At 43.6% G+C, this 22491-nt stretch overlaps 1 non-coding gene across 1 annotated transcript; it reads left to right on the top strand.

Annotated features, from left to right (window-relative positions):
- The first annotated feature begins 1956 nt into the window (after positions 1 to 1956).
- TRNAE-CUC (transfer RNA glutamic acid (anticodon CUC)) lies at positions 1957 to 2029 on the top strand. Its single transcript has one exon. It is a non-coding gene; the product is annotated as a tRNA-Glu (tRNA).
- Positions 2030 to 22491: the final 20462 nt, after the last annotated feature.

The following is a 22491-nucleotide window of genomic DNA, read 5'->3' on the forward strand; positions in this document are numbered from 1 at the left end:
GTCTTTGAGTACCCGGATCCGCCAGTGATGGAAGATAGGACTACTTTGGACATTTTATTTTAGTTCTACAAGTCATGAATGCCCCGTCCCCCACTTTTTTTTCTTTTTCTTTTTTTTCTTTAGCCAATTTGAGTTTGATTCATTTATGGTTCTGGGAAGGAGTCCTGAGACAAGGGAAGAAGGATGAAGGACTAAGACTTAGACCAGTAGTTTTCAAACCTGGCTTCATAGTAGTGAAGCATTGGTGCTTAACCACAGATTCTGACTTAATTGGCCTGCGGTGTGGACCGGACATCCAGATTTTTCTAAACTTCCAAGATGTGCAGCCAACTTTGAGAATTACTGACACAGGTAAGGTGCTTCTTAAAGTGTAGTGTGCATAAGGAACACCTGGGCCCCACTATCGAGATTCTCACTGAATAGGTCTTGGTGAGCGCAGGAATTTACATTTCAAATAAGCTCTCAGATAATGTTAATACTGCTGGTCCACGGACCACACTTTGAGAACCTCTCAACTAGAGGGCTGAGGGGAAGAAGGAAGAGAAGAGCATAGGCTAGGGGATGAATGAGGGGCTTGGCCAGCCAGGCACTAGAGTAGCTGAGGGGCATAGGGCGACAGGGACTTTTAATTAGTATTGCTGTGAATTTCATTTTATGTTCTTGAGAGATGGGGGTGGGGTGGGAAATGCGATTCCTTTTTAATTACTTTCAGCTGTTGAACTGTGTGTCTCACGTGTGACTCCTCCAAGGCTAAGTTTTCATGGATCTGTGAGTTCATGAGGGTTACAACTATCCAGTTACCCTCCAGTGTTGTCACTAGTATTTCTGTCCATTAGAAAGTGGACACAGGTGAAGGGTGGGCCATGGAGATTTTGTCCTTTAGAGTGGATCACAGTCTAGAGAGTTAGCTCCTGTGGAAATGAGCTTGAGGGGTCTTGTGGAGCCAGACTTACCTCAGAGAGACAACATTAAGTGATTTAACACTCACCAGGTATTATTTTGTGTTGTTTGCAATCCATCAGTGCTTCATCTGGGTTCCGTTTGTCTCTCCAGATTAACGGTACATCTATTGTGGGCAGGAATCTTGGGTTCTGTTTGTTTTTCCTTTGTTCTTTCTTTCATTAAACATTTCCTCAAAATTTACTATAGCCAAGCCCTGTTTGAGGCTCTGCAAATACAGATCAAACCAAGTAACATGGTAGAGACAGCTGGTTGACCACTAGTATTCCCTTTCCCCTTCTTTTTTTCTTTTAAATTTAAAAAATTTTTTGTGGGACTTCCCTGGTGGTCCGGTGGTTGGGACTCCGTGCTCCCAGTGCAGGGGGCCCAGGTTCGATCCCTGGTCAGGGAGCTGGATCCCACATGCTGCAACTAAAGATCCCTCGTGCTCCATCTAGGACCGGTGCAGCCAAATAAATAATTAAAAAAAATTTTTTTTTTTTTTAAATATTTTGGCCGTCCCACGAGGCCTGGGATCTAACCTGTGCCCCCTGCAGTGGAAGCGCGGAGTCCTAACGACTGGACCGCCAGGAAAGTCCCCTCCCCTTCTTTCTTTTTTTTTTTTTTTGCGATACGCAGGCCTCTCACTGTCGTGGCCTCTCCCGTTGCGGAGCACAGGCTCCGGACGCGCAGGCTAAGCGGCCATGGCTCACGGGCCCAGCTGCTCCGTGGCATGTGGGATCCTCCCGGACCGGGGCACGAACCCGTGTCCCCTGCATCGGCAGGCGGACTCTCAACCGCTGCGCCACCAGGGAAGGCTCCCTTCTTTCTTTAATAATAGAACTCATGAGTTTTATTTGGCACATGGTTGTCCAGTTGATGGCTACATTTCCGAGCTTCTTTTGGATCTAAGTGTTCATGTGATTAAGTTCTGAGATGTTCATGTGAGCTTATGTAAGATGTGAGCAGAAATGATGCATGCTCCTTCCAGGTCTGTTTGAAATATGGAGAAGGAATTCCCTGGTAGTCCAGTGGTTAGGACTCTGCACTCTCACTGCTGAGGGCCTGGGTTCAATCCCTGGTCAGGGAATTAAGATCCCACAAGCTGTGGCCAAAATTAAATAAATAAATTAAATAATGGATATGTTCTCTCTTTGCCCTCCCCTTTACCACTGGCTGGGATGAAGATCTGTTGGCAGGAGCTAGAGCAGCAACCTTGGGCCCAGAGGTTGTGTGTTGAAATTGTCAATGTTTCTACCCTAGAACCACCTAAGTCTCGATTAGGTGAGAGAGAAATAAACTTGATTTTTGTCTGAGCCACTGGAAGCCTGGATTGTACCCAGACTAATAAATCTCTGACCTCCACCTCTAGTGAAAGAAACAAAGAAACAAAAGAGGCAGTTCCAAAAAAAAAAAAAAAAAAAAAATGTGACAAGTGCTGAAAATAAAGATAACCCCATGGCGTTGTGGGGCTATAAATTAGGTCATGCTCAGCATAGGCTGGGATGTCCATTGATGAAGGCTAATTGAGAAGGATCCCCGAAAAGGATCCCCACAGATGGAAGCTGGAGTAGGGTAGGACACTTGAATCAATTAGGATTCTTTGGCTTTAAATAACAACAACAATGAGATCCAACAAGGACTATCTTTAAGGGGTCATTCATTTATTCAACAAACATTTCCCTATCACCTACTATGTTCCTGGCACTGTGTAGGTGCTGCTGATATGGCAGAGACTAAAACAGACAAAACCCCCCAAATCAAAACAAAACTCTGCCCTCATGGATCTTATGATCTAGTGGGGAGAGATTTATGATCTCACAAAACAAGAAATCCAGAGATAAGTGGTCTTGGGCTGGTGGATACAGACCCACATTCCTTCCATCTCTTCACTCTGCCATCCTCAGTGTGTAGACTTTGTCCTCAGCCTTGTAACCTCATAGTTGCAAGACTGCTGCCACTGCTCCAGGCATCACATTGCATGCACATTAACCCAGTGGTGTAGAAGAGAGGCTGTTTCCTCCCATACAGCTCTTCTTTTGTTATCTAGAAAGAAAACTTTCTCAGAAGTCCTCAGCAGACTTCAAGTCCCATTTTCTAGAATTGTATCACAGTCCTGATAAAGTCACTGGCAAAGGGAAGGAAACAACCATGAGTGGCTTAAGTCAGTGATCTCAAACTCTTAAAAATTATTAATGACCCCAAAGATCTTTTGTTTGTGTGGTTGGATCAATTAATATTTGCTGTATTCGAAGTTAAAACTGAAAAATTTGAATATATGTGTTTATTAGTTCATTTAAAGTTACCCTTTACATGTTAACATAAATAACATTTTTTAAATAAAAAAATACTATATTTTCTCAAAGAAAAAAAATTAGTGAAAAAAGTGGCATCATTTTACATTTTTCTATATCTCTTGACTTTCTGGCTTAATAGAAGAAGCTGGATTCTAATTTCTGCTTTTGACTTCAATTCTTTGTGATATGTTGTTTTACTTAAAATATATGAAGAAATTCTGGCCTCACAAAGATACGTTGTTGCAAAAAGGAAGGCCTTGTGGACCCCTTAGAAGGGGTTCTTGGACCACACTTTGAAAACCACTGGTTTAGATCAATCAAACCTCTGGGCTGTGAAGCGGCTTAGCTCCCACCCTTAACTCCACACAGCTCAACCTTCTATAACGCAAGGCTGCTTCCATTCCTGAACAAAATCACAGTTCTCTTAGCAAGGAGAAAGGAGAGTGACTATTGGGTAGGCAACCCACAATCTTTGCCACAAACTACTCTGTAGTAGTGTTTTTCAAACTTATTTGACTGTATCCATAGGAAGACATACATTTTATTTTACTTATTTTTTTTACAAATTTATTTTATTTATTTATTTTTGGCTGCGTTGGGTCTTAGTTGGTGCGCGTGGGCTTTCTCTAGTTGCAGCGAGCAGGGGCTACTCTTCACTGTGGTGTGCGGGCTTCTCATTGCGGTGGTTTCTCTTGTTGTGGAGCACAGGCTCTAGGCGTGAGGGCTTCTGTAATTGTGGCACATGGGCTCAGTAGTTGTGGCTCACAGGCTCTAGAGGGCAGGCTCAGTAGTTGTGGCGCATGGGCTTAGTTGCTCCGCGGCATGTGGGATCTTCCTGGACCAGGGCTCTGAACCTGAGACCCCTGCATTGGCAGGCGGATTCTTAACCACTGCACCACCAGGGAAGCCCAAGAAATACATTTTACATACACTACACACATACATACAACAGAAATAAAAGTTTTGTAAAGTAATACTTAGCCTTACGGCATGCAGTGCGCTCTGATATTTTCTATTCCTTCTATTCTATTTCTTTTTTTTTTTTTTTTTGCCGTACGCGGGCCTCTCACTGTTGTGGCCTCTCCCGTTGCAGAGCACAGGCTCAGGACGCGCAAGCTCAGCAGCCATGGCTCACGGGCCCAGCCGCTCCGCGGCATGTGGGATCTTCCTGGACCGGGGCACGAACCCGTGTCCCCTGCATCGGCAGGCGGACTCTCAACCACTGCGCCACCAGGGAAGCCCTCTTTTCTTTTTTTTTTTTAAGTGCTGGCTGTAACCCATTATTTCATTTCATGACTCAGTATCACTCATGGGTCATAATCGTCAGTGTGAAAAATACTCCTCTCTAGGGACCTGTTGATTGATTGGATAGAGGGGCTGGACCGAGGTATACAAGAGGAGGGAATTCAATACGAATTGTCTCAAAACTGACCAGAAAAATTTCCTGACATGCCCGTGTTGACCCTGCCTTTTTCCTTGTTACTTGTAGTAATTTTTTAAAAAATTATTTTATTTATTATTTATTTTTGGCTGTGTTGGGTCTTCGTTGCTGCACGCGGACTTTAGTTGCAGTGAGCGGGGGCTACTTTCCGTTGAGGTGCGCAGGCTTCTCATTGCGGTGGCTTCTCTTGTGGAGGAGCACAGGCTCTAGGCATGCGGGCTTCAGTAGTTGTGGCATGCAGGTTCAGCACTTGTGGCTCGTGGGCTCTAGAGTGCAGGCTCAGTTGTGGCGCACGGGCTTAGCTGCTCCGCGGCATGTGGGATCTTCCCAGAGTAGGGATTGAACCTGTGTCCCCTGCACTGGCAGGCGGATTCTTAACCACTGTGCCACCAGGGAAGCCCCTGTAGTGATTTTTATGTTTATTAGGAGGAAGTAGGCTCAACTCAGTCTTAAGTTAAGAAAAAAAAAAAAGAAGACAAATTTATTGACTCACAGAATTGGAAAGCCCAGGAATTTCACGAGCGTCAGGCCTGGAACCAGGTGCTCACACGCTGGGTATCTATCTGTCTCTAGCTATAAACTCCGATGCCCTCCACATTGACATAAATTTCAGGCTATAGTGGCCCCCTTCAGCTGCTCAACTTTAAAACCCACAGAGAAAAGAAAACTATATCTTCCCAGTAGTTCTAGAAAAATGTCCCAGTGCTGATGCTTACTGGCCAAGCCTGGGTCGTATGTCCACCTTAGGAAGTGGATGTTGATTGTGATTCCCATCTGAATCACATGGGATGAGAGTGGACAGGCAGGAGCTCTCCAGTGGAGAATTGGGAAGCTGTCACTTGAAGAAGGGGAGAGGATTCTGAGCAGGCAAAACCAGGAGATGTTCACTATCCCACTTGTCATGAAGAAAAAGAAGGCATTGGGTCTTCAGCAATGTTATATTCCTAGGGACTGGCACAGACTAGGCTCAGAGAATACTTGTTGTAGGAACAAGTCCTATTTGTTTGCATGACAGAGAACACTGAGCCAATCTGCATGTTTCAAAAGGTAGAAGAAGTCTGGATAGACCAATAGATCAATGGAAGAGAATAGAGAGGCAGTTTAGACTGACACATACATGGCAAACGTATTTTCAACAAAAGCACCAAGGTAACTCAGTGGGGAAAAAATAATTTTGTTTTTCAATAAATGTTGCTGGAACAATTGGACATTCATACTGAAAAGAAATGAACTCGATTCCTACCTCACACCATGCATGAAAAATCTTTGAGATAGATCATAGGCCTAAACATAAAAGCAAAAATAAGAAGCTCCTAGAAGAAAATGTAGGACGCACTTGGAATGGACAAAGATTTCTTAGACAGGACATCATAAGCACTAACCTTAGAAGGAAAAATTTATAAATTGGACTTTATCGAAATTAAGAAAATTCTGCTCTTTATAATTCACTGTTAAGAAAACAAAAAAGGCCACTGAATTGTATACTTTAAAGTGGTTAAAATGGTGAATTTATGTAATGTGAATTTTATGCCAATTAAAAAAGTTTAATAAGTATCATACTGCTTGATTGTAAAACTTTAGGATTCTCAAGTACATAGAATATTATAAATTATATTGTTATCAAGAAGACTAGAGAACAAAATTAAATCACTTCAGGGAAAAAAGAAAGAAAATGAAAAGGAAAGCCACAGACTTAGAGAAAATATTTATAATACATAGATTTGATAAAGGAATTGTATCTAGAATATATAAAGAACTCTTACAATTGAATAAAACGAAGATGACCCAACAAAAATACTGGATAAAATGTGAATTCCCTGTCAGTCCAGTGGTTAGGACGTGGCGCTTTCACTGCTGTGGCCCGGATTCAATCCCTGGTTGGGGAACTAAGATCCTGCAAGTTGCATGGTGCAGCCAATAACAACAACAACAAAATACTGGATAAAAGGTTTGAACAGACACTTCACAGAAAACAATATATGTATGTCCAATAAGTACATGGAAAAATATTCAACATCATTGATCTTCAGAGAAATGCAAACTAAAAACATAAATATTATTACGTACCTATTAGAATGACTTAAAAAAAAGCAAAACAGACAGTACCAAGAGGTGTCAAGGATATGGAGCAGCTGGAACTCTCATTCGTTGCTGGTGGGAACGCAACATGGTACAGTCACTTTGAAAAAGAGTTCGGCATTTTCTTATAAAGTTAAACATATAGATACCATATGACTTAGCAGTCCTATCTAGATATTCTGTGTCTTGATTGTGATGGTGGTTACGTGACCATATACGTTTGTCAAAACTCACGAAACTAAAAAGGATGAGTTTTACTGTATGCAAATTGGACCTCAATAAACCTGACAACTTTAAAATAAAACTAACAAATGAACAGACAGAAAACAATTGACAATAACAAGCAATGGTGAGGATGCAGAGTGAGTAAAATCCTCATTGTGATGGGGGTATAAATGGTAAAACAACTTTGGAAAACTCTTTGTTGATTTCTTATCAAGTTAAACATACATCTAACATATAACAGAGCAATTCCACTCCTAAATATGTACCCGAGATAAATGAGTGCATATGTCCACACAGGCTTGGACAACAGTGTTCAGAGCAATTCTTTCCATCATAGCGAAAACCAGGAAACAACTCAAATGTCCATCACTTGGTGAGTGAATAAACAAACTATGGTATGTTAGGGACTTTATTTTATTCACGTCTGTCTCCCCGGTACCTAGGATACTTGCCTGCCTAGCACATAATAGGGTGCTTAATAAGATTATGTTGTGATGGTTATTGATTCTTAAACTTTAGTAAACAACGTCTATATGAATATGATTATGTAAATATTTTCCACTGCAGAACAACGTTATTGGACCGACATAAAGGGAAATGGAACTTCCTCTATGGTACCATCTTCTACCACATGGCCCTGGTCCCAAGGCTCCCGTAACATCTTATCCCGTTGTCTCAAAGTGTGGTCGTACCTTTCCACCAATGGTGTGCTGGAGCTGTCGTGCACCAGCTCACAGAAACTGATCGTACACATCTCTTCCCAACTCCATGCTCAGTGACCTCATGTTGGCAGCTCGGAATTGGCCGTGGTAGGAGGATTTACATCCCAAATTGGAAAACAAGACAAATCAGGGCTTCCTGCCAGGAGCCAGTTGTTGACCACTTACTAGCACATCGCTGCTTAGTCCTGTCCCTAATCCCTGGCTGTCTCTTGGTTTCCTTTTGGCTTCTCAGATCTTCCATCATCTGTGTAACAATTCCTCACACCAGATTCCTACTGTGAGTGTTTCTGCCTTCACTAACAAGACATTAAACTTGTTGAAAGAAGAGATGCATTTCTTTACTTTTTGCTTTTAGAAAATCTAGGTCTTTAATAATAGAATTTGTATGAAAAAAATCTTCCTTCCTGATGGCATTTTTCATAGAGCCTGTTGACTTCATGTTCTAATGACTTGTTCTTATGTCTTCCCGGGCCTGGTGCCCTTGTGTCCTGCATTCTTAGGTTAATTCTACCAACTCTTGCATACCGTGTCTCCTGCTTGTTCTGGTTTCCACTTTCAATTTTCTGGTGTATATCTTTTTTTTTTTTTAAGATTTTTTTGATGTGGGCCATTTTTAAAGTCTTTACTGAATTTGTTACATTATTGCTTCTGTTTTATGTTTTGGTTTTCTGGCCGTGAGGCATGTGGGGTCTTAGCTCCCAAACCAGGGATTGAAACTGCACCCCCTGCATTGGAAGGTGAAGTCTTAACCACTGGACCACCAGGGAAGTCCTTCTGGTGTATATCTTGAATTCACTTTTTTTTAGCAGGGTTATGCTTGTTGGATATGGAAATACAGGTTTAAAGCACTTTCTTGCTTAAAAACTTGAGCTCTGTATTCTGAAGGATTTCCTTGCCCTGATATTTCTTTTATTTATTTATTTGTTTGTTTGTTTATTTATTTATTTATTTATGGCTGCATCAGGTCTTAGTTGCAGCACTTGGGATCTTTCGTTGCAGTGTGCGGGCTTCTCTCTGTAGTTGTGACATGCAGGCTCAGTAGTTGCGGCACGCAGACTTAGTTGCCCCGTAGCACGTGGGATCTTAGTTCCCTGACCAGGGGTCAAACCTGCGGCCGCTGCATTGGAAGGCAGATTTTTTTTTTTAATTTATTTATTTTTTATTTTATTTTAGTTATTTATTTTTTGGCTGTGTTGGGTCTTCGTTGCTGCGCGCAGGCTTTCTCTAGTTGCAGCGAGCGGGGGCTACTCTTTGTTGCGGTGCATGGGCTTCTCATTGTGGTGGCTTCTCTTGTTGGGGAGCACGGGCTCTAGGTGAGTGGGCTTCAGTAGTTGTGGCTCGCGGGCTCTAGATCTCAGGCTCAGTAGTTGTGATGCACAGGCTTCGTTGCTCCGTGGCATGTGGGATCTTCCCAGGCCAGAGCTCGAACCCATGTCCCCTGCATTGGCAGGCGGATTCTTAACCCCTGCGCCACCAGGGAAGTCCGGAAGGCAGATTCTTAACCACTGGACCACCAGGGAGGTCCCTGCTATTTCTAAACACTAATTTTGCGTTCGGCGTGTTTATTCTATTTTGTAGCGTACACACGGATAGAAAATTTTTTTCAGTAACCATATTTTTAGTTTCCAAATTCTTGTTCTGAGGTGACTTCTTGAAATAAAGTTGGAGTTGACTATGCTTGTATCTACAGAAAAAATATGGCCAAAAAAGTTTTTTGCACAAACAGCATTGAACAGCAGTAATTAAAATAAGAACTGTCTCTCACACATACTGTGTGGGTGAGGCTACAGGAAAAAAGACACTGGCAGACATTGATAGTACAAAGTGATACAGCTTCTATGGGGTTAATTTACCAATCTGTATTAAAAGTATACTGGCATTTACCCTTTGACCTAGCAATTCCACTTTTAAATATTTATATTACACCTGCATACATACAGAAGAAAGTGAGTACAAAGTTTTTGTTGCAGCATTATTAGTCATTGCAGGAGTGGAAACAACCAAAGTTTCCATCTATAGGGAATGACATAGCCACACATGGAATAGTATGTAGTGATAAAGAAAAACATGAGGAAGCTCTCTTTTTCTTGATATTGAATGATCTTCAAGATATAATGTTAAGAGAAAAAAGCAGAGTGCAGAAAAAGTCTGTACAGGATGCCACCTTTTGTACAAGGGGACTAAATATTTATGTTTGCTTAAAGAAATACAGGAAGTGTTCACAAGAAACTAACAAAAGTGTTTATCAATGGTAAGGGGGAGAGAGAGGAACTAGGTGGACAGGGATGGGTGGAAGTCAGTTTTTCCAAGGTATGCCTTTCTAGATCATTCTGCTTTTTGAACCTTATGAATGTATTTTCTATTAAAAAAATTAAATGCAAAAAATTTAAAGCCAAAATATATCACTCACTTTTTTTTTTTTTTTTTTTTTTGCGGTACGCGGGCCTCTCACTGCTGCGGCCCCTCCCGTTGCGGAGCACAGGCTCCGGACGTGCAGGCTCAGCGGCCATGGCTCACGGGCCCACCAGAGAAGCCTAGCCGCTCCGCGGCATGTGGGATCTTCCCGGACCGGGGCACGAACCCGTGTGCCCTGCATCGGCGGGTGGACTCTCAACCACTGTGCCACCAGGGAAGCCCCAGAGTTATCTTTTAACAGCAGTGAGTGTCATGGAGACGAAGCAGATGAGGGGCAGACAGGGGTGGACTGGTGTGTGGGAACTATATTAAATAAAGTGATGAAGATGGCCTCTCTGAGAAGGTGGCATTTAAGCAACGATGTTGGGTCTCAGTTTTCTCATCTGTAAAATGGCTCCTAGGCTCTCCAGGACTTACTTTCAAGGAATTTATTAATTCTTTCAGTGAAAAGGATAGCTCTACACTGGTCTCATTGACAGTTTCTTCTTACAGACATTTTTGTGACCAGTAGCAGTAATTCAGAAGCCAGCTGACAAGAAGCCCCCAAATCCTTGTCTGTTCATTTTGCCTGCCCAGCATCCCTTTTGTCCTCCCCTGGCAACAGCACCCCAGTTTTCTGCTGGGAAGCCAACCCTTCTCCACTCTTTGTCCATGTGGTTTGGGAAGATGCCTTCTGTCCCCAGGATTCAGGAGTGAGCACGTGACCCAGGCCTGATGGATAAGAGCATCACGTCTTACTGGCCAAAGTGATTGGCTTGGAATGATTCACCTGGACCACTGAGAGCCCTCCTCAGAACTTTTCTTGGAACTATTGTCAAAAGGGTTCTCTCTTGGGACATCCCTGGCGGTCTAGTGGTTAGGACTCCGCGCTTCCATGCAGGGGGCCCGGGTTCGATCTCTGGTCAGGGAACTAAGATCCTGCAAGTCACACGGTGTGGCCAAACAACAACAACAACAACAAGGGTTTTCTCTTTCCATTGGGGTCGCTGTGCTGGTGGGAGATAATCCTGGAAGCAGCGTGCAGAAAGCGCTTCAGGAGAGTGAAGCCAGCATGGGGAGAAAGACCCAAGAGGTGATAGAGAAACTGAATACTGACAGCTTTGAGCCTCTGGATTCAACTACATCTGCTGTCCTACCAACTTCCGGTTTAAGCTTGTTTAGGCTGGGCTTATATTTCTTACAAATGAGACTCCTGACTCATATAAACCCCAAAGCATTGTAGCAAAATGCTCTGACCAGCTGTGCTTCTGAGATCTGATCAGTTTACCTAGATTAGCTCCATAAGCATTTTGTTATTGCTTAGTGATTTATAGCCTGCAGTGAAATCAGAAAAAACTGGGTTCAAATTATATCTCTATTACCTACTGGTTGGATGACCTTGGAGAAGTTTGATCAAGCATGTAGAACTATTTACTGAGTACCTCCAGGCTCAAGGTGTGGAGGTATGAACAAAACAAAACATTGCCATGCCGGGACTTCCCTGGCAGTCCAGTGGTTAGGCTCCATGCTTCCACTGCAAGGGGTGTGGGTTCGATCCCCGGTTGGGGAACTAAAATCCCACATGCTGTGTGGCCAAAACAAAAACAAAAATGAAACATTGCCATGCCTTTGGACTAGTGGGGGAATTAACTTTCCTGACTCTCGGTTTCCTCATCTGTAAAATGGGTATAAACACAGTATCTGATTCTCAATGTTGCTATATTAAATATTACTATCTTTTTGCTGTAGATGGGAGTTGAGATGAATTCCAAGTGGTGGAGAATTCTTGTAGATTTCTACATGTTGGAACTTTCTTCACTATTTTTATTTTTTAAAATTAATTTATTTGTTTTTATTTTTGGCTGTGTTGGGTCTTTGTTGCTGTGCACGGGCTTTCTCTAGTTGCAGCGAGCGGGGGCTACTCTTCGTTGCAGTGCTCAGGCTTCTCATTGTCGTGGCTTCTCTTCTTGTCGAGCACGGGCTCTAGGCTCGTGGGCTTAGTAGCTGTGGCTCGCGGGCTCTAGAGCACAGGCTCAGTAGTTGTGGCGCGCGGCTTAGTTGCTCCACGGCACCTGGGATCTTCCCAGGCCAGGGCTGGAACCTGTGTGCCCTGCATTGGTAGGTGGATTCTTAACCACTGTGCTACCAGGGAAGCCCCTTCATTTATTTATGTACAGTATTTATTAGTCACCCACTACATGCCTGTCAACCTGGCAGAAAGGGGACTCAGGTTCAAATATAAGCTCCGCCACTCCTTAGTCAAGGGGCTTCAACCTCTGAGGCTTAGTTTCCGTAAAGGGGGCTGCCTCGAAGTGAAAATGAAAGGAGAGAAAAATAAGCAAAAGGAAAATTAAAAATGTTGAGGAGAAGTTTGAAGAGAATGATCTACAAAACCTGGTTGGATTTAAAGTTGGATTATGGTGCTGGTTGTACAACTCTATGAATACACTAAAAACCATTGAATTGTACATTTCAAATGAATGAGTTGTATGGTATGTTAATTTTACCTTAATAAATTTGTTTAAAAACCCCCCTTCCTTTTCACAAAATGGAAGTCACTATTTTATGTTGGTGTCTCCTATTCTCTTTTTTCTCCTTGGATCTCTGTTTATTAATATTGCTGCTGTGCAACACTGTAATTTTTTTTTTTTTTTTTTCCGGTACGCGGGCCTCTCACTGTTGTGGCCTCTCCAATTGCGGAGCACAGGCTCCGGACGCGCAGGCTCAGCGGCCATGGCTCATGGGCCCAGCCGCTGCGCGGCATGTGGGATCTTCCCGGACCGGGGCACGAACCCGTGTACCCTGCATCGGCAGGCGGACTCTCAACCACTGCGCCACTAGGGAAGCCCAACACTGTAATTTTTTACTGACTGGTTTCACCTTGGAAGTTGATAATGTGCTAACTGGCTATTTGGGGCATATTTTCTTCTCTTCATCATTTCTTTGTATTTAAAATAATGTGCTTATTTCTTTTATTTCCTCAGTTCACATTCATTAATGTGGAGTTACTTTAAAATAATGTTCTAGGGCTTCCCTGGTGGCGCAGTGGTTGAGAGTCCGCCTGCCGATGTAGGGGACACGGGTTCGTGCCCCGGTCCGGGAAGATCCCACGTGCCGCGGAGCGGCTGGGCCCGTGAGCCATGGCCGCTGAGCCTGCGCATCCGGAGCCTGTGCTTCGCAACGGGAGAGGCCACAACAGTGAGAGGCCCGCGTACCGCAAAAAAAAAAAAAAAAAAAAAAATGTTCTAGTGCAGTGGTTCTCAACTGCGGGGGGTGGGTAGTGTCATTATCTGAAGACATTTTTGATTGTTGACATGGTTGTTTGTCCCACCCTCCCTGTCTTTGGAACAAAGACCAGAGCACACTTTGTGTTTGAGATATTCTTCCTCTGTCCCTTGGCTGAGGTGAACTTGTGCTGCTTCGTGTCTCCTTAAATATCCTCTCCTCTGGACAGGATGTTTCTGAAGGAGGCAGAACATCTCAGCTAACTTTAGTTTGCTATTTTCAGCCTGAATTTGTTCCTGGGCAAATCAACCACGGTCAGAGTATCCTCCCCAGGTTGGACGTTTCTTGCACGATGCCCTGGGGTTTTATGGAATGCAAAAGCTTAGTTTTACTAAGATCTGAGTCATAAAACCTGGTATGTATCTGGGTTAGGGCAGCTCATCCAGTCTAAAAAAACCCTGAACTGCAGAAGGTATGGCAAGATGGGTGTATTGCTTAGATTCCTTTTTTGATGCAAGTAGAAAAACCCAAAAAAACAAAAACCCTAAACCTCCTGAGAATTGTCCCTCTAGGGGACTGAGAAGCTGGGGTACTTGTCCACTGACTCCTGTATCCCATCAGTTGAGGATGACCCCTGGTGGCATCAAGTCCCTGGCGCTTTTTCTGGGCTGCCCTGCAGCCTGTGCTGAAGACAGTCCGCAGGCTCGGAGACCCAGGTGTGTGAAGTGGGAGGCTGAGAGCAAGCCAGTGCTGTCCACCATAGTTGTAGCTCACCTCAGAGGATTTGGTATGGGGCACTGAGAGCATCAGCTATAAAGAGAATACATATTTCGGCTTGTGGAACTGGAACTATGGGGGGAATTCCAGTTTCAGGCAGTGCTGGATCAAGGACCTAGAATCATGCCAACAGAACTTGGGTTCTCACTACCTTTTAGCTCTTCTCACACTGTGTTGGCTTTATGTTCCACAGAGGACTCCTGGCAGCTCCAGGCTCAGTCCTACCGGTCCAGGTACCCCAGAAGAGAAAGCCTCTTTTCTAACACCTGAGCTGACTTTCCTGGCCTGACTTGAGTTACATGCCCTCTGTGGCTGGGAAGCTGTGGCCCTCTGATTATCCAAACCTGAGTCATCACATGCAGTGGTGTGCTGATAAATGTCTAACAACTGGCTTTTGGGGAAAACAAACAGTTTGATTTGTAGTGTTTGCCAAGTCCTGTGGTGTAAATACTCCTACCGTAGCCAATTCAAGTTACCACCGTGATGTCAGCTAGCTCACAAAACTCTTGTAATTTCACCAGCAGCTCTTGTGAGCCTGTTGGAGACAGCTCAAGCCTAGTGCTCGTCACACGTCTGCCCTTTAGCCCAGGCAGTTAAACCACCCCGTGCAATCCATGTGGACTGAGAGTGGGAAAGGGGCGGTTCCTTAGAGGAAAATCAGGGTGTGGCTATAAGAATAGGAGTGACTAGATGCTGGAGTGGCAAAAACAACATATGTCCATCCAATGTCCAATGACAGCTATCCATCATATTGTATTAGTTCACATTTGCAGCCTTAATGCTGAATAAGAAATGTCCTCAAAACCTTAGACTAATAAGCCTTTTTTAAAAAAAATTATTTAATTAAATTAATTTTTGGCTGCGTTGGGTCTTTGTTGCTGTGCGCGGTTTTTTCTCTGGTTGCGGCGAGCGGGGGCTACGCTTCGTTGAGGTGCGCGGGCTTCTCATTGCGGTGGCTTCTCTTGTTGTGGAGCACGGGCTCTAGGTGCACAGGCTCAGTAGTTGCAGCACGCGGGCCTAGGTGCTCTGTGGCGTGTGAGATCTTCCGGGACCAGGGCTCGAACCCGTGTCCCCTGCATTGGCAGGCGGATTCTTAACCACTGTGCCACCAGGGAAGCCTGACTAATAAGCCTTTACTGTTATGCTCATGGGTCTGCAGGTCTTGGCTGGGCTCAGCTGGCCAGTTCTGCTGCAGGCTGAAGGTGTGCTGGGCTGAGTCACCCCACGTGTTCCTCATCCTCTTTGGAGCAGTCACTACTTGAGACATATTGTTTTTCAGGCGCCCACGGGAGCTCCTGAGGCCAAGTCAAACTCATGGAAGGCTCTGCTCGCAGGACATTTGCTAACATTCCATTGGTCAAAGCAAGTCACGTGGCCAAGCTCAGCTTTGGGACTGGGCAGTGCATTCCACCCACAGTGGGAGGCCCTGCAATGGTTCTAGTTGCTCACAGGTTAGTGAAAAGCTACTATACATATTATTTACGTTATTCTGCAAATTTCTTTGTTCACTTAAAGCCTTATGGACATTCATCCAGGTCAGCAGGTACAGATCTCACTGGTTCTTTTGAACATTTGCATAAAATTCCATCCTATAAACATACCGAAATTTATCAACCATTCCACTAATGAACGAATGATGCATGTTTATGTTATCAGGCATTTTTCCTCCCCCCCCCCTTTTTGCTTCAAACATGCTGCAATAAACATCCTGGTACCTATATTTGTATATGTTCTTTTTCTAGAGCAAGGGTCAGCAAACCAAGTTTCACAGACCAAATCCAGCCTAGCACCTATTTTTGTAAATGAAGTTTTTTATTGGAACGCAGCGAAACTCATTTATTTACATAATTTCTATAGCTGCTTTCCCAGTACCCTGGCAGAGCTGAGTCATTGAAACAGAAACTGGATGGGCCACAAAGCCTAAAATATTCACTCTCTGGCTCTTTACAGAGAAAGTTTGCTAACCCCTAGTCCATAAGATGGAGTCCCCACTATGGGGATACTGGCTAAAAGGAAAAGGATATGTGTTTTCAAAATTTTAATAGATATTGACATAATTATTTCCCAGCAGTTAGAATATCCCTGCTTTATTAAAGTTATATATACTTGTTGTAAAGATAAAATTATATACAGAAATGTATAAAGAAGAAAACCCACTCCTCCATGGCAGGAGTTATCAGTTTGGTGTGGTACTTCCAGTCAATACAATCAATGCAGACGCACATACACAGACACAGTTCCTTCCTTCCTTTTTTTTTTTTAAGACAAGAATGAGATCAGTTTGTTCCTGTAGCTATTATCCCTGAAACATTTTTATATGATCCTGCCTTTTTCCAATGGCTCATATCCAAAGAGATCACTGCAGGTGTTTGGACACAAAAATCCTAGCAGTCAGTGCCCTTAAAAGTAGAATTTCAGGGCTTCCTTGGTGGCGCAGTGGTTAAGAATCCGCCTGCCAATGCAGGGGACACGGGTTTGAGCCCTGGTCCAGGAAGATCCCACATGCCACAGAGCAACTAAGCCAGTGCGCCACAACTACTGAGCCTGCGCTCTAGAGCCTGCGAGCCACAACTACTGAGCCCACATGCCACAACTACTGAAGCCCGCGTGCCTAGAGCCCGTGCTCCCCAACAAGAAAAGCCACCGCAATGAGAAGCATGCGCACCGCAACGGAGAGTAGCCCCTGCTCGCCGCAACTAGAGAAAGCCCACACCCAGCAACGAAGACCCAACATAGCCAAAAATTAAAAAAAAAAAAAGAAAAAGAATTTCAAGGGACTTCCCTCGTGGTCCAGTGGGTAAGCCTCCAAGCTCCCAATGCAGGGGGCCCGTGTTTGATCCCTGGTCGGGGAACTAGATCCTACATGCATGCTGCAACTGAAAGATCCCACATGCCGCAATGAAGATCCCGAGTGCCGCAGCTAAGACCTGGCGCAGCCTAAAAAAAAAGTAGAATTTCAATTCATCATGTTGAAACCTAGAATATTTGTTGGCTCTGAGAAAACAATAACCGCATGTTTCAATGCCTTCAGTCCCTGAAGAAGCCATGTTTGTATGACTCTCGTGCTTCAGATCATCTGGTGGCTTCCTAATTCAGTGAGTTAAAAATGCAAAACGTATACTGTAGCCTGCAAGGCCTCTGTGACCCAGCCCTCAGCCTCTCTGCTGGCGCTGCTCTCCCCCTTGGTCTCTGTGCTGTCTTTCACTTCCTCAAATTTGCACCAAGCCCTTTCCGGGTTTGTCCTGGGTTGGTCAGAATTCTTTCAGTTGCAAGGGACAGAAACCCAATTCAAACTGGCTTAAGCCCAAAGGAGTGTATTGACTCATGCGATGGAAAAGCCCCAGAGAAGGTTGGAATGAAGAGTGGATGCCTCATCCCCATTGGTTGCCTCTGGTCTCTACTGTATTATCTTCATTCTCAGTCTCTCCCAAAGGGATGTGAAGACTCAGCTTGCATCCTAAGTAGCCACCCTAGTGGAAAGAGTGGTACTTTCACTTGCTCCCAGTGGCTCTAGAAAAGAGCCTGTGGATAACACTTACTGAATCAGGCAGGGTCAAGTGATATCCCTGAACCAATCGCTGTGATGATTCGTTGGTAACTAGGTATCAGGATACACTGATTAGCCAACCCAGGGTCTCGTACCGCCCACCCTCCCCACCAGAACTGGAGGAGAAATCTGCCCCACCTGAAACTCAAGCGCTGCAGTCAGGGAGTTCCCCAAATGGAAACCAAGGTGATGTTACCCAAAGAATGAACATGGCTGCTGGCAGGCAAAAATGACAGTTGTCCATGGCGGGCCCTTTATACATACTGTTCCCTCTGCCAGCAACACCCTTCCCCCACTTTCCACCATGACAACAGGGTTATTCTTTGTAGCTTGGTACAAGAGGCAAAAGATTGAAAATGGCACAAATGTCTACTGAAATGAGGGACTGGCAAAAATTGTGGCTTTCTTTTTTTTTTTTAACATCTTTATTGGAGTATAATTGCTTTACAATGGTGTGTTAGTTTCTGCTTTATAACAAAGTGAATCAGCTATACATATACATATATCCCCATATCTCTTCCCTTTTGCGTCTCCCTCCCTCCCCAAAATTGTGGCTTTCAAAATGTGGTTCTAAGATCAGCAGTAGCACCTGGAAACTTGTTAGAAATGCACATTCTCACCCTCAGTCTACTGGGTGGGCCCGGCAGTCTGTGTTTTAACAAGGCCTCCAGGTGATGCCTGCCGATCTACACGTAAGTTTGAGAACCACCGAGTTTGAATATTAATGTTGAATCATAAAATAGAAAGTTATTGGGTATTTCAGTTTCAGAAACTGTTCTCTTAGAGGCTGAGAATTTGAATGAGAGCAAGTTGCTCATTAGTTACAAAAGCTGCCATCCTTTTCTGGCGCTGAACCTAGCCATTCAGGTTGTTTTGTGCCATCACTCCCATAGCTTCTGTGGCAGCCGCTATAGGTGGGCTGCTCTCCCAACGTCCATGCTCAAAACTCTTCTCCCTTGCCTAGAGGCCAGAAGGCTGAGAATGACATTTTCCAGCCCCTTCTCTCCTTAAAGCTAGGGGTGGCTCTGTACAAGGAAGCCTGCTGAAGGGTTCTGGAGAACCCTCAACATAAATAGGGACGAATGCAACTATTGTGGCCTTCTTTCCTTCCCCATTGTTCTTGTCTGGAATGTGGATGTGGTGACCAGAGGTGCATGGCCACCTTGCAAGCCAGAATGTGAAAGTCAACGTGTTAAAGATGGTGCAGCAGGAAAGCAGGAACCTGAGATGAGACGTTGATAGCCTCACTGAGTCACTACACCAGGCTTGGACTGCCTTCTCCTAATTTCTTGGGAGAAAAATAAACCCTCTTTTGTTTAAGCCACTGTACGTTGGGCTACCTGTTACTTGCAACCAAGTGCATTCCTAATACATGTACTACAGTCTTTTCTGACCGTTTGAGATCTTAAAAAAAAAATGGTGGGGGAATTCACTGGCGGTCCAGTGGTTAGGACTCCGTACTCTCACTGTTCGATCCCTGGTTGGGGAACTAAAATTCCACAAGCTGAATGGTGTGACCAAAAAAAAAAAAAAAAAAAGAGACAAATGTATTAACTTTAAACTACAAAAAAGAAAAACATAAAATAGGAATTAATATGACTATAAACCAGAATTTTATAGCAGCATTATTAATTGTGAAACTCAGTCTTCATAAAAATGCCCCTATATATGGAAAGCAATTTGTTGGTTAGATGACCTCACTTCGCAAGAATGCGAAGTGTTGTGTGGTGACTGCCAAGAAGTGCAGCCCGCAGCAAATTCAATGAATAATAATCTAGTCATTTAAACTACAAAATAAAGTCAAAATTCTCTACAACATAATAAATTAATGCAAAATGTGGGTACATTTGAAAGTCTCTCATAAGACATGAGGTTGGACGTTCCAAAGTCAAAGGTCCTTAAAATAGCTGTGCTCACTGTCACCCAGGAAGTGTGCCTCAGGACCATCTAGGACGTCTTCTCTAGAGTCTGATGAAATTGATTATACTTTAAGCCAATTAAATATCCACGCTCCTAAGATGAGAAAACTTTGCCAAAATGAGCTTCAGGAGCAGGCAGACTGAGTGATTAGCTTTCTGTTTGAAACATCAACCGTCCAGGGTAGGCACTGTGACTGTCCCCAGTATCAGTTCACTCCTCCCTCTGTTATTTAGGCCATTGTTATTTTGTATCATTTGTCACTCAGCCAAAGGGAGTCAAAATTGATACCTAGCTCTGCTTGATTTTTAAAAAATATATGTAAGTGAAAAAAATATTTTATGGATAGTGGTGGTAGTTATACACTTGGATACAGGTGCACAAACTCATGTAACTGTACACTTAAAATTTTATTGTATGTAAATTACATCTCAAACAAAGTTGGGGAGAGAGGAAATAAAAGAATATATATATATATATATATATATATATTTTTTTTTTTTTTTTTTTCTTTTTTTTGCGGTACGCGGGCCTCTCACTGTTGTAGCCTCTCCCGTTGCGGAGCACAGGCTCTGGACACGCAGGCTTAGCGGCCATGGCTCCCGGGCCTAGCCGCTCCGCGGCATGTGGGATCTTCCTGCACTGGGGCACGAACCCGTGTCCCCTGCATCAGCAGGTGGACTCTCAACCACTGCACCACCAGAGAAGCCCCAAGAATATATATTTTTTAATGTAAAGAAAAAATATCTGTTTTTGTCAGGATTTTCCGAAGAAACAGACCAATAGAAGATATATATAGGGAATTCTCTGGTGGTACAGTGGTTGGGACTCTGTGCTTTCACTGCTGAGGGATCGGGTTCAATCCCTGGTCAGGGAACTAAGATCCTGCAAGCCATGTGGCACAGCCAAAAAAATAAAAATATATTTAAAAAAGAGGATATATATATATATAAATAAAATATATTTATTTATTTTGGCTATGCTGGGTCTTCGTTGTGGTACGCGAGATCTTTGTTGCGGCATGCAGGATCTTTAGTTGTGGCATGCATGTGGGAACTAGTTCTCCAACCAGGGACTGAACCCAGGCCCCCTACATTGGGAGCACAGAGTCTTACCCAGTGGACCACCAGGGAAGTCCCTGTATTTTTAAATAAGGAATGATTATGGAGGCTGGCAAGTCCAAAATCTGCAGAGTTGATGTGCCGGTTCAAGTCAAAAGGCCAGCAGGTTGTTGCAGAACCGGGCAGAGCTGATGTCACAGTTTGAAGGCTGTCAGGCAGAATTCTCTCCTACTCGAGAGAGAGAGTCAGCTTTTTGTTCTGTTCAGACCTTCAACTGATTGGATGAGGCCCACCCACACTTTGAAGGGCAGGCAATCTGCTTTGCTCAGTCTACCAATTTAAATGTCATCTCAAAACACCCTCACAGAAACACCTGGAATACTGTTCGACCAAATATCTGGGTACCCCATGGCCTGGGCAAGTTGACACATCAAATTAACTGTCACACTATGAGTGTATTACGTTAGTGTGAAAGCAAAACAGAAAAGGAAGCTCACATTTTCTTTGCTTGATATGTCTATAAGCTTGCTTTTCTTTTCATTTATCCATGAAAAAAGTGTGCATATATATGAAAACTATTCAAACTGCAACAAAAAGTTACATAATTAAAAAATAAAAGTCCTAGACCCTATGACCAGAGTCATTCCCTACTTTTTCTGTGTGTTCTTTTGAAATATGTTACGTTTGTGCAAGTGTAACTCTGTATGTGTGTGTGTGTTTGGAGGATATTAAACCAATGTGTAGAAATACCTGGGTCCTAGGACTAGACACTCCATGGGCCCAAGATCCAGAGCCTGGCCTGGAGAATGAGGTCACAGGGTCCCTTGCAAGGTGTAGAAAGCCTTCGTCCTCTGATAGCAGGATCATGCCTGAGGCTGGGAGCCCTTGTGGAAAAGAGTCGTGAAGAGAGTTTAAGGGAATCTGTTTACAGCTCCTCAGCTTCCCTTTGTACCTTTATCTCCAGTTGTTCTTTTCCTACTGCCCCTGCACAATAACCTTTCTTTCCCTTTACAAAGGAAAGTCACACTTCTCCTCATTTCTGACTTTTATTATGGTTCATTGTCCCAAGATGTAAAAACTTCCAGGGCACCACGCCAGAGGGCACCTTGAAATATTGGTGACCGTTATTATCCTTTAATCAATCCACAACAAAAATTTTTTATTTTTTTTTCTAAGCAGTAGGACCTTGTTTATCTATTTTATTTTTATTTTTTTAAATTTTATTTTATTTTAAATTAATTTTTATTGGAGTATAGTTGCTTTAGAACAAAAATTTTAAAACATCTAAATGTGAACGCTTTATGATCACAGGAAATTTTTAAAAATTAATTTCAATCCTTAAACACATTATTTCCAAGGACAGAAGAGTGATCAATAAAAGACTCTAAGGGCTTCCCCAGCTGTCCAGTGGTTAAGATTCCATGCTTCCGCTGCAGGGGGCATGAGTTTGATCCCTGGTTGGGGAACTAAGATCCCACACGCCACAGGGTGGCCAAAAAAACAAAACAAAAAAAAAGAGAGAGAGAGACTCTAAAGCAAAAACTGGACTTCCCTGGTGGTCCAGTGGTTGGGACTTTGCGCTTCCTATCCAATTCAGAGGGCATGGGTTCGATCCCTGGTTGGGGAAGTCCGCATGCCACTCTCCAACCCTGTGCGGCCAAAAAAAAAAAAGCAAAAAAACCCCCAAAAACATAATATCAATACATTAGGATAAAATTTTGTGGAGGGAGTGGAATGCAAATTAAAGAACCACAGTGGGTGAAGTAAAATTTCCATTCTGTTGTTCGTGGCTTCTTTTTAATGGATGATGGTGGAAATCAAATTATTATGGTATTGATATGCTTTAGGGATAATTACAGGGTGATGA

This window comes from Tursiops truncatus, chromosome 15 (assembly GCF_011762595.2).
Source record: "Tursiops truncatus isolate mTurTru1 chromosome 15, mTurTru1.mat.Y, whole genome shotgun sequence".
NCBI classification, from domain to species: Eukaryota; Metazoa; Chordata; class Mammalia; order Artiodactyla; family Delphinidae; genus Tursiops; species Tursiops truncatus.